The following is a 10,000-nucleotide window of genomic DNA, read 5'->3' on the forward strand; positions in this document are numbered from 1 at the left end:
TCTTTACGATTGTGACGCGGAAGCTCTGTCCAATTAAATCCGTCCAGGCCAGTCATATTCTGTGATGGTCAAGTGGAGGTGCTGTCCGGAGTTAGTTCAGATCCACGGGTTCAGATCAGTCGAAGTTCTGCTCGATATTCCGCCGGGAAGGCCGAAGAACTGTCCAGAAGCTAGAGGAGGTTCTGTCCGAGTCCAGATCAGTCCATCCAGACCTGTTAGTGTCTTCATGATCAAGCCGAGGGTCTGTCCAAGTCGAGGTCAGTTCAGTCCAGTCCAGTCAAGGCGTTCCTTGGGTTTTGGCCATGTCCTCACCGATCAACCAGCAGCTTCTCGCCTAGAACACTGTGAGTTGGTTTGTGTGAATTCCACTTGGAATTTAGGGTAGATCGAGTCTGCATATAGATTAGAATGATCACGCTATTGAATGGTAGAGTCCTTAGGGTTATTTTTATTTATGGAACCGGACTCAGTTTAGCAAGGGCTAAGCTGAGATGAATGGAATTAAGACTGAGTTAATAACCTGACTAGGACTAGGGCTAGGATGCATCATGTTTTCTATTCTTGCGTGTTGATATGGTTGAGTGCAGGTTCCCGTTATCTTTAAGGATAGTTTCATAGCAGGAGGCTGGACTATCTGGATAACGGTTTGATTTATTTGTTTAGTATTGATATTATTGTTTAGTTATTAGTACTAAGGGTCTTAGGCCATATAGGCCGGACTACTGGTACTATGGTTAGTCTTGTGGAGTCGTGTCTAGTTAGGATCTGGAACTTTATCTTTAGGTTAGGTTCTAGATTGAGTTTGTGTTGTGTGAGTGTGCCGACAGTATGTGCGTGACCCGCCCATACTAGGCTTGTGTAGGGGTGATTAGTGTTTCCTCGGCCTCGTACCCAGCTGGTTCAAGGAAACCCCTTATTCGCTGGATCGGGAAGACTCAGACGAACGGTTTCATGTACTATGGCTGAGTATTACACGGTGGTGTAATGTGGCAGTGACCCGAAGGACTGTGGGCTGTCGCGCGGTGACCCGAATGACTGTGGGCCGCGGTCGGTTGAAAGTTCCTTCTTCTGTCCTTTGTGGTAGGGAGATAGGATATTGCCGATAGAGAGGAGGAACACGAAGTCACCAGGGCCCAGGTTAGAGTGTTGTGTTAGAGTGTCGTAGAGGGTTATGGTACCCTCGAGTTAGTGTAGCACCGATATACGGTGTTACAAGTTAGATCGAGTCGTAGTTACTCATAGTTTTATTAGTGTGATTGTGTTTGTGGTTGATTGATTTGCTTGCAGGTTCTGACATTAAGTCCTAAGTCTGGCTTAGGTACCGGATTAGGCTTGATGTGTATTTTGTTAGTGTAGGCCTGACGTTGGCCTATATGTATTTGAGTGATTGCTTGTGAAGGGTGGTGGATATTAAAGCTATGTTGTATCATTGGTTGGCCGATCATGTTCTTGTTTGATTGTTGGTCGATCGGCCAATGGTATTTGTATAGTCCAAGTGTCTAACACTACATGAGTACTGAACTCAAGCGTATATATGGTTAACTAGGGATTGCTTGTTGACTTGTTTTAATGCAGGTTCCCGTTACTTGAAGCTAGATCATGGCAGGAGGCCAAGTCTAACTTAGTAACGGTTTGCTTAGCCTTAGCTTTTATTGCATGCTAGGGCTAGATTGATTGTTATTTTGGGTTGTCTGGGTAGAGTCTAGGTTGCGGGTAGAGGCCGCCAGCTCACTGAGTAATACTAGATTACTCATCCAACTCCGTTGTCCTTTTTGCATGTCGCTTTAGGTAAGGATGATCAGATAGCTTCTTGCTGGACGTTAGGACCGCCGGTGTAGATTTTCATGCCTTTTGTAAACGGTGTTGTGAATTGTGTTATGTTGACTCGATTTGGCATTAGGCCGGGCCCAGTCTTGAATTATTCAATGTATGAATATTTCTTGAATCAATAAAAGTAATTGTTTTATATGCGCTTCATGAGTACTCTGATATTTGACTAGTCCGGTCTAACACAACGTTAGGTCAAGGTACGGGTTGAAAAGCCTTAGGCCTTGATCTAACGGAAAACGCTAACTCTAGGTACGGGTTGCAAAGCCTTATGCCTTGACGCAGCGGGACGAGTTAGTGGATGAACTGGTCTAGGTCGTGGAGTAAAGTTTGTGACTCTGACCGGATTGTCCCTAGCCCGTCACGTAGCGCTTTCGGACCATGGTGTTGGGTTGGACGGTCAGTCATGTTCTTGTTTGATTGTTGGCTGGCCGGTTGGCCTTTCATCTCCAACCCTTGGTGTGGGTCGTCCGTCGGTCATGTTCTTGTTTGATTGTTGGCCGGTGGGTCGACCTATGCTTAGGACGGTTCGGGGGTGTTACAGTCGGGGGCATTCGTATTTCATTGTCAGAGGTGAAATTCTTGGATTTATGAAAGACGAACAACTGCGAAAGCATTTGCCAAGGATGTTTTCTGTCACGCCCCCAATCCTGAATAGGATTGTTGGGACGGCCATGGTTCGAGGAAACGTTCAAGCCAGTCTTAAGACATCAAGGCAAGCGTTCCATGGTCGAGAAAGAAGGTTAAGGATATAAGGAAACTTAGACTTAACCTTATACAAGCTAAGAGACAGCTAGGACGAGTAAGACGGTAGCTAGGACGAAGTGGACGAGTAGCTCGGCCAGCTCAAGGAAGCTAGGTTCAGTTCACTCCAGCTCAGTCCCTACTAAGTCAGCTCCACTATCTGGACTACTATCTCACTCAGCTGAGGCAGCTGAGAGTCAGCTCATCTCAGCTAGACGGACTGTCCGGGCTTTAGGCCGATGGTCCGGGTCTGGGTCAGTGGCGGGCTGTGAGGTCCGGCCATGAGGCCATGGGCTGTTGGGTCCTTGGGCAAGGCCGTGGGCTGTGTCCAGGAGGCCTGGGGCGTGGGTTGGACTTGTGGCCGACCCCAAACCCAATCAGAAAGGGCGAAGGGATGCAAGTGGCCGAAAGGGGGCAACTCTTGGCCGATGGTGCCCATTCGCTAGCAAGTCGTGCCTGTTCGTGGGGCAAGACTTACCCCCTCGTTTTCTATAAATATGGGGGCTCTCTGGTCGATTTCATTATCCAATTCCAGAGTAAAATACTCAGAGAAAAACATAGAGAGAAAGAAAGAGAGAAAGAGAGAGTTCCGGCCAAGAGAAAGGCCGATTGTGGTGGTGTTGTGTTCCGGCGACTCTGATCGTTTGAGAACTAACTCCGGTCAAGAATGGGAGATCAAGACAAGGAGAAGAGCATGGAGAACCCAGACGTGGTTCACAAGGTATGTGATGGGCCGTGGCTCCATCAGACCGAACGGACGGTCCATGCGACCGCACCGCGGCTCTGCTCGGTTCCTAAGTCCCATCCGGCTCTCCTTATCTATTTCAATTCGTTTCTCTTCTCTTCTCCCTGGTTAAACACAAAATGTTGTGTTAGTTGAGTCCAAGGGACACGTCCCTAGGCTTTGGCCGAACATAACCAGACCGCTAGCCTAGACACGGGTCGGTTAGACGGATGATCTGATCGTACCAAGACTGGGCGGTTAGGACGAACGGTTGGGAATGACCCAAAGGGCACGAGTTGTCAAGAGTCATGAGTGTTCAAAGGTTGTGAGTTGCCAAAGGGTGTCAGGGACCAAAAGGTACGAGTTACCAAAGGTTGCGAACATCAAAAGGTACGAGGACCAAGAGGCACGATTGGCCAAAGGGTGCATGTTCGAAACGGTGTCTTTCGGGACAGGTTAGGACCGATCCTTATGGATCAGCCTATGGCTTGTCTAGTTAAGACAAGGTCACGGTTTGTCTAAGCCAAGGTAGAGTCGCAAGGTCTGACTGGTTGCTAAGCCTTCCGGATTAGGCTTGAGGCTTACTAGGCCGATTGGATCCAGGCCTAAGGCGGATCAGGTAAGGGAGTCCGTTGGGCCATTGAGCCGGACTCCATTGGCCGGTCGCACCTAGATTCTATCCGGATAGACGGATTGGTCTTTGGGGACGATCCGGATCTGTTCGTGTGTTCTGTTTATCTATTCTGGACTATCTATCTGATTCTAAGTCAAGGGGTGGTTGGTTGAATGACTTAGGATACGGTAGGTAGGTTCATACGTTTTATGATTATGTTGACTGAGGTTTATCTAAGTTCTAGGAACCAAGCCAAGCATTGTAGAATCAATCCGTTCTATTCTCGGTTATGATTAATGCTTATCTGGTTGTGGTTTCAGGAACTAAGGATGGTTCTGGTCAAGCCAAGGAGCCGTGAAGGCTCGGTCAGTGAGAGGCTGTGTAACGTGTGGTTAGATGATGCTAGGGATGAACTAGTGATTGTCTATGAGACTGTTAAGAAGTTGTGTATTGAATCTCATGTTTCTAAGTAATACAAAGTTTATACATTGTTATTCCGCTGTGCAATCTGTTCCTTTGTTTATGAACCTCATATTCGATATGACATAGTAACCAATAGACTTAAAAATGGATCAAACAAGCAGAGAAATTAATAAGTAAGCCTGCGGACTCCATCAGGTCGAGAGGCCAGGGTTCGGGTCTTACAAGTTGGTATCAGAGCATGCTTGATTCTAGGATAGTTGGGTTAGGCAGTCCACACACACACACACGCAGCCAGCTGATTAGGTCTCACGGTGAGGTTTGATTGCTTAGTCTAGGGATTGTTTTGTTCTGTTTATGTTAGTGTATTTCGTACTAACATTGTCTGAATCCTTAGGCTGGAAAAAGCAAATCGGGAAAGTCCCGAAAGAGTAAGAAAACAGCCGGTCAGTCTAGTCAAGTGGGCATGGACGGGACCAATCTATCCGGATTGCAAACCGATCCGGCCGCAGCTGACACTAGAGACGTGTTGCCAACTGATCAGGCTAATCTTACGGGGACGCAACAGGATGGTCAGGAACATCGGGAGAGTGATGAGGAAGTGGAATCCTCGAACGCTAACCGTGATGGTGACCGGCATGAGAGAGTGGCCGATGGAACGGCTAATGTGCCCGCAACACTGTCCAAAGAGGACTTGTTAGAGGCCATGAAGGTAATGGGGACTCAGGTTGCGGCTATGGCGCAACTGTTCACGCCACTAGTGAACTCCTCGGTTGGCCAGGCTACGCCTGTGGCTACGACCACCCCCAACACCAATGGTCCAGTTGTGGAAACGGTTGAGGTGATCGAGATCGATCCACCGGAAAAGTCTGAAAAGAAGGTGGACTATCTGAGTCTGCTTCAACATTTATCCAGGTTGGGTACGAAGCATTTCTCCGGTAGCACCGACCCTATTGTGGCAGACGAGTGGAGGAGTAGGCTGGTCCGAAACTTTCAATCAACTCGCTGTCCAGTGGATTACAGACGCGACATTGCGGTTCACTTCCTGGAAGGGGACGCGCATAACTGGTGGCTTGCAGTGGACAAGCGCACCAATGGGAGTCTGGAAAGTTTTGCGGACTTTGAAGTTGAATTCAACCGCAAATACTTCCCTGCTGAGGCTTGGGATCGTCTGGAAGCTCAGTTTCTAGATTTGGCCCAAGGCCGCAGGACCGTACGAGAGTACGAAGAAGAGTTCAACCGGCTCAGACGGTTTGTTGGAAGAGAGCTGGAGGACGAGGCAGTCCAGGTCCGTAGGTTCATCCGAGGCCTAAGGCCCGAACTGAAGACCCATTGCTCGATCCGCACTTTCAACACCGTCGGAGAACTGGTGGAACGGGTGGCTTTGCTAGAGTCTAACTTGGCTGAAGAAGCTAAGCTTAAGGCTAAGTCACAGTCTGGCCCGTCGGGCAAAACAAATGATAAAAAGAGGAAGTGGGACCAGGTGGACGGAGGTAAGACCTCTGGTGGCCGACCTACATGTCCCAAGTGTGGAAAGAATCATCCCGGTGAGTGCTGGAAGGCCATGGGGGCTTGTGTGCGATGTGGCAGCATGGATCACACGATCCAAAACTGCACTCGACCAAACCGATTCTCAGACCAGTCCAGTGGCAGCGGCTCCGTGACTTGCTTCCTATGTGGCAAGACTGGACACTACAAGTCGGACTGTCCTAAGCTACAAGGAGGACAAGGGAAGGGCCGTGGAGACACAGGCAAGTCGACCCAGAGTAGGCCGACCACAACACCAAGGGTGTATGAGCTGTCCCGGGACGACGGCGCTTCTGGATCGTTTGATTCGATCTCTGGTAATTCCTAAATTTTTCTTTTTACATTCAAGTAGAAAATGCTTGGTATGGAACCTAGAATGTCTAGGGGATTCTGATGAGGGTCTCTGTTAGGAACCCTCATGATTGGTGGTGTGGAAACCCACGTACTTTTCGACACAGGGGCTACACATAGTTTTGTGAGTCCGGGACTGGTCGGAAAGGGTCTGTTCTGTCTGGACGCTGGAGATAATTTTGGGATAGTGAGGGCGGCCGGAGGGCAAGCCATGAACTCACTAGGTCTCATGTCAAATATCCCAGTGTCAATACAGGGAAAGGTATTCCCTGTGGATTTGGTCTGTGTCCACCTAAAGAATCACGAAGTGATCCTAGGTATGGACTGGTTGGGAAAGTATCGGGCCACTCTCGATTGCCATAGAGGTCGTGTGCAATTGGAGACTGGGCTTCATCCGATCCAGTACCAATGTCTGTGTCCGGCTCAAGAGAAAGTAGTGGTTTCAGCAGTTCGAGCGATTCGGATGTTGGAACCAACTGCCCGTCTGAAAGACCTTTCAGAGGATTCGTTGGTGTCGAAGTTCCCAGATGTGTTCCAGGTACCTCAGGGTGTCCCCCCTGATAGGTCGGATCCATTTACGATTGAACTAGAGCCAGGGACAGCTCCGCTGTCCAAGAGTCCGTACCGGATGGCTCCGGCCGAAATGGCCGAGCTAAAGAAGCAATTGGAAGAATTGCTTGACAAGGGGTTCATACGGCCAAGTAGCTCCCCTTGGGGTGCACCAGTCCTCTTTGTGAGAAAGAAGGATGGTAGCATGCGTCTGTGCATCGACTATCGAGGGTTGAACAGGGTCACTGTGAAGAACAAGTACCCGTTGCCCAGGATAGACGAACTGTTGGATCAACTCAAAGGAGCCAAGTGGTTTTCCAAGATTGATTTGGCTTCAGGGTATCATCAGATCCCTATAGAGCCAAATGATATTAGGAAGACGGCATTTAGGACCAGGTACGGTCATTACGAGTTCGTAGTGATGCCGTTCGGTCTGACCAATGCACCTGCCGCTTTCATGAAAATGATGAACAGCGTGTTCCGAGATTTCTTGGATGAATTCGTGATCATCTTCATTGATGATATCCTAATTTATTCCAAGGATGAGGAATCTCATAGGAAACACTTGAGAGCCGTGCTGGAACGATTACGAGAACACAAACTCTATGCTAAACTCAGTAAATGTAGCTTTTGGCAGAAGAGTATTGGGTTCCTCGGCCATATTGTTTCCGATCAGGGCATCTCGGTGGATCCAGAGAAGATCAGGGCAATCAAGGATTGGCCCCGACCACGCAGTGCTACGGAAGTCAGAAGCTTCTTAGGGCTGGCAGGTTACTATAGAAAGTTTGTGAAAGGATTCGCAAGCTTGGCTCAGCCTATGACGCGGTTGACTGGGAAGGACGTTAAGTTCACATGGGCTGAAGAGTGTGAGGAATGTTTCTCCGCACTTAAGAACATGCTGACTAGCGCACCCGTCCTAGTGCTTCCGGAGGCCGATCAACCATATGTGGTCTATACGGACGCGTCCATCACTGGGCTAGGTTGCGTATTGACCCAGCATGGGAAGGTCATTGCCTATGCGTCCAGGCAGTTGAGGAAACATGAGGGAAACTACCCCACCCATGATCTCGAAATGGCTGCGGTAGTATTCGCCTTAAAGATTTGGCGATCATACTTGTATGGCGCCAAAGTTCAGATACTTACGGACCATAAGAGTCTTAAGTATATATTCACCCAGCCTGAGTTAAACTTAAGGCAGAGGAGGTGGATGGAATTCGTAGCTGACTACGATTTGGACATCACCTACTATCCGGGAAAGGCTAATCTGGTAGCAGACGCTTTGAGCCGGAAGAGGGCTGATGTATCGGCCGAACGGGAGGCGGACGACCTGGACGGTATGGTCCGTGCTCTGCGGCTGAATGTGCTGACTACGACAACCGAAGCTTTGGGGTTGGAGGCGGTTAACCAAGCCGACCTGCTTACTCGAATCCGGTTGGCTCAAGGTCAGGACGAGAACCTGAATAAGGTTGCTCAGAATGATAGGACGGAGTACCAGATGCAAAGGATGGTACCATCCTAGTAAACGGTCGGATCAGTGTTCCTAATGATAGGAGTCTAAAGGAAGAGATTATGAGGGAGGCTCATAAGTCCAGATTCTCGGTTCATCCTGGTGCGACCAAGATGTACCAGAACCTTAAGAAATTCTATCATTGGATCCGTATGAAGGCAGATGTAGCGGAATGGGTGGCCAAGTGTTCCACTTGCCAACTCATCAAAGCAGAACATCAGGTGCCTAGTGGGTTATTACAAAGCTTGCCTATTCCAGAATGGAAATGGGATCACATCACAATGGACTTTGTGACCGGGTTCCCTACCACAAGGAATAAGAAAGATGCGGTTTGGGTTGGGGTTGATCGACTAACCAAATCAGCACACTTCCTGGCTATCAAGAAGTCGGATGGGGTAGATCAGATTGTACGTAAGTACATTAATGAGATCGTCCGACTACATGGTGTGCCGGCAAGCATAGTCTCAGATAGGGATTCAAGGTTCACATCTTACTTCTGGAAGGCTTTCCAAAAGGCCTTAGGAACAAGAGTGAACATGAGTACAGCCTATCACCCACAGACGGATGGACAGTCTGAACGTACGATCCAGACATTGGAAGATATGTTGCGAGCATGTGTTCTAGACTGGGGTGATTCCTGGGAGAAACATCTACCTCTGGTAGAATTTGCTTACAACAATAGTTTCCATAGTAGTATTGGCATGTCGCCATACGAAGCTCTGTATGGGCGTCCATGCAGGACACCCTTATGCTGGACCCAAGTTGGGGAACGCAGCATGATTGGTCCGGAGATTGTCGAAGAGACAACCGAAAAGATCAAGTTCTTGAGGGACAAGATGAGACAGGCACAAGATCGCCAAAAGAACTATGCAGATCGAAGAAGGAAAGATCTCGAGTTTCAAGTAGGTGACTTGGTGTATCTCAAAATGATTACCTTCAAAGGACGAGTCCGAATTTCCGGGAGACGGAAGTTAGACCCGAGATACTTGGGGCCGTTCAAGGTCATTGAAAGAGTTGGGATGGTGGCCTACAAGTTGGACTTGCCGGCCAAGATGGACGCATTTCATAATGTGTTCCACGTCTCCCAACTTCGGAAATGTTTGACGGACCAAGACATCGCTCTTCCTGCCATTCCAGACGATCTTGGTAAGAACCTAACCTTGGAAACGAGGCCAGTTCGAATCATAGATAGGATGGAAAAAGCAACAAGGAAGAAGACGGTCCAGATGGTCAAGGTCGTCTGGGACTGTAATGGTCAGGATATAATCACTTGGGAGACCGAAGCTAGAATGAAAGCAGAGTACCCAGAGTGGTTGGATCAGTTTGTTTCCGAGGAAGCATTCGATTCGGATTCGAGGACGAATCCATCCCAAGGGGGGGAGACTTGTCACGCCCCCAATCCTGAATAGGATTGTTGGGACGGCCATGGTTCGAGGAAACGTACAAGCCAGTCTTAAGACATCAAGGCAAGCGTTCCATGGTCGAGAAAGAAGGTTAAGGACATAAGGAAACTTAGACTTAACCTTATACAAGCTAAGAGACAGCTAGGACGAGTAAGACGGTAGCTAGGACGAAGTGGACGAGTAGCTCGGCCAGCTCAAGGAAGCTAGGTTCAGTTCACTCCAGCTCAGTCCCTACTAAGTCAGCTCCACTAGCTGGACTACTAGCTCACTCAGCTGAGGCAGCTGAGAGTCAGCTCATCTCAGCTAGACGGACTGTCCGGGCTTTAGGCCGATGG

This window comes from Brassica rapa, unplaced genomic scaffold (assembly GCF_000309985.2).
Source record: "Brassica rapa cultivar Chiifu-401-42 unplaced genomic scaffold, CAAS_Brap_v3.01 Scaffold0251, whole genome shotgun sequence".
NCBI classification, from domain to species: domain Eukaryota; kingdom Viridiplantae; phylum Streptophyta; class Magnoliopsida; order Brassicales; family Brassicaceae; genus Brassica; species Brassica rapa.